Source organism: Perca fluviatilis, chromosome 22 (genome assembly GCF_010015445.1).
Source record: "Perca fluviatilis chromosome 22, GENO_Pfluv_1.0, whole genome shotgun sequence".
Classification (NCBI taxonomy): Eukaryota; Metazoa; Chordata; class Actinopteri; order Perciformes; family Percidae; genus Perca; species Perca fluviatilis.
In genome coordinates, this window is record NC_053133.1 from 23,521,323 (window position 1) to 23,524,718 (window position 3,396).

A 3,396-nucleotide genomic window follows, 5' to 3' on the forward strand; every position below is an offset into this window, starting at 1 on the left:
TCACTCTATGGAAAAGGTTATTGAGGCATTAGCATTTAGTCCTCTCTATATCTCATTTTGACTGTCTTGAAGATGGACAGGACACAGTGGGGGGAATCCCTTTTATTTCCTTCCCTTTGCTTGAACTTAATTTTTCTTAAAAGTGGAAACCTATGGTACATTCTTAATCTCGATTAAGCAATTTTCTTCAATTACCTGTAAGAGAAAAATACATGATTCTCTTTAAATTTCAGGACAGGTGACCATCAAAATGCTCGACAGCGACCACTTAATCTGAAGATAGTTGAAACCCATTGAAATCATGGTGGATATTCACACTGACTACTCCCACAGTTCGCCTACACCAATGTGCCATCATTTCATTTGAGCTGTCAGCAGAAAGTAAAAAATAAATCAAATCAAATGACTATTATAAATAATCTCCGCTTCTCAGAGGAAGAAACCCGTGTGGAGAAAAAAAAAGGAACACTGAATTGTGTGTAAACGACACTTTACAAAAAAAATATGACTCAACAGCTGAAAGCTGTATTTGAATGTAGCTATGCAACATTTTATACACTCAGCAGTCCTGGCTGACAACCCTGCTCCCAGATCAACTCTGTCCAGATGGCATGGCGTGGCCCTAGAGGACTCCATTTTTAATCCTCTTGGCACACACGCTCAACTAAGCAAGAGGTGGAACGGATGCTCAGAGTCAGGCGTCAATCAGGGCATTTCAGACTTGCCAACTGCTGTATGGGACACTTGTGTTTGCCCCGAGAAAAAAAAAATGCTTTGTCATCAGTCCATACAAAGGATTGACTGACATTTAATTGAAGGTCATGATACGTTACAGGGCAGTCATGTAGGCGCACTGCCTATAGGATGGAGGTTCCAGCTGTGAAATGGTAAACGGTCTGAATTTCTATAGCGCCTTTACCTTATCTGACAAAGCGCTTTACAATGTGCCTCTCTTCATCACCTTCTGGAACAGAAACCGAAAATATCGGCTTGAGGCCTCAACAACTCATTTGTTCAAATAATAGTAAAATGTGAAGTAGAAGAAGTAGAACAAGAAGGAAATGGAACGATAAACTCCGACAAGTCCCCAAATGTGAGAATTTCCTCCCATGTGACCGGTAATGTTATGAAACTAATCATAGTTACAGATGTGTGATTTGTGTGATCTCAATGAAATTGTTTGCAAAGTGGGGAATGCTGTGTGTAGAGTTAATTACTGTTGTATTCGTGTCATGTAATTTCCGTGGGGGATGGGCCACTTAGTGGCATGACATGTCAATAAAAAAAATATTATTCAATCGTACGGATTAGTTTGAGAACATCTAAATATGTTTGATAGAAAATGAGGGGATTTGTTTCAAGATGAATAATGACGATAAAGTGAAGTGGTCAAAAATAGAACCATTAATAATAACTTGACTCCAACATATTGGGTTTCACAGGACCGAGCCATACCCATATATTGGATACAAACTTAAAAATTTAAATATTGCTTACGAATATCAAGACATAGCAGTAAATTATGTCTGTGAATTGTTAATAACCTAAGGGAGCATTTACGCTGTAAAACTAATGCACAGTAATAATTCAGAATTAATTGCAACTGTAATTGGCCACCAGAGGAGTGCAATTTCTCATCTTTCTATTCTTTAAAATGTATTTTAATAGAAGCTATTGGAAAGGTGCAAGGTACATCAAATATGAAAGAAATATTAAAGGGAGGTTAAAGGTGTGTATCCTGGTCATCTGAATATTGTACCAAAATGCAATCTTTAACCCTCTGGCAGAAGATTCAGCTTTAACCGTTTATTTAGACCTATTGTCTGTTGTTTAAACTACACAATGTTTTTATTTATTTTATTTTTTATTAAATGTTTCTATTGCCACTTCATTTTAGGTTCATGAAGGACTTGTGATTATTTAGGTATGCTGTGAAGATGTGTAAAAATTTTGGATAGAGACATTTTCCTTAATAATTAGCTATTCAGCTTGGTGTAAATGTCTGGTGTTTACGTGTGGATCAGCAGTGCAGTACATCAAGCTAGGTTCTAATATATGTAGAGATATTTCAGTAAACCTCCATCAATTCTCATCTGTGGGCTGACTTTTTGAGGCAGGTGGAGAAGTGAAATATTCATGTTTTACTCATTATTTTCCTGAAGCATGACTGGGGATAAAGGGCCGGGGGTTGGATGGATGGGGATGTGTTGCAGGACAACACGGACCCAGGTGTAGTTCTTATTAGCGGCTAAGTTAATGGAATCACCAGACTGCCTCTCTCCGGCTGAGGCACCTCAAGACAAGACCAGCCTGTCCTGAGGGAGGTCTGGCCCAGAAGTGGGCATCTGGAGCTCTGTTCTGCCGCCTCCTCTCTGCCTTACTGCAATTACGAGCAGGAGAGACACAGGGCATTACCCTGTAACAAATACACCAAATCTGTGGATCACAGTTTCTGCTTGTGGTGTCCTTTTTTATATACCTTGTTTTTTGAATGGCCTTTGAGATAAATCATTGTAATACATTGGTAAGAATTAATCTAAAATTCAGTACTTTATTTTATATTTTTACTATGCTTTATTATGATTGAATGTTGCACCTAACCTGGTATGATTTGCATCACGTTATGTTTAGTGGCCAAAAGAATATACGTATTTACATACATTTTCTCTCCTAATGCAGAAATAACGACCAGTTGATTTATAATGCATTTTTATTGCATTATAAAGCCATTAATGGCATTATTACACTCTATGTTAAGCTAGGGACCAGAGGAACATTTCATACATAATGGTATCCATCACTGTGTCAAACTTTTGGCCTGTACTGTATAGTACAGGCCAAAAGTTTGGACACAACTTCTCATTCAATGCGTTTCCTTTATTTTCATGACTGGGAGACTGCGCGAATCAGGCCTTCATGGTCAAGTAGCTGCTAGGAAACCCCTGCTAAGGAGAGGCAACAAGCAGAAGAGATTTGTTTGGGCTGAGAAACACAAGGAATGGACATTAGACCAGTGGAAATCTGTCCAAATTTGAGATCTTTGGTTCCAACCGCTGTCTTTGTGCGATGCAGAAAAGGTGAACGGATGGATTCTACCTGCCTGGTTCCCACCGTGAAGCATGGAGGAGGAGGTGTGATGGTGTGGGGGTGCTTTGCTGGTGACACTGTTGGGGATTTATTCAAAATTGAAGGCATACTGAACCAGCATGGCTACCACAGCATCCTGCAGCGACATGCCATCCCATCCGGTTTGCGTTTAGTTGGACCATCATTTATTTTTCAACAGGACAATGACCCCAAACACACTTCCAGGCTGTGTAAGGGCTATTTGACCAAGAAGGAGAGTGATGGAGTGCTGCGCCAGATGACCTGGCCTCCACAGTCACCGGACCTGAA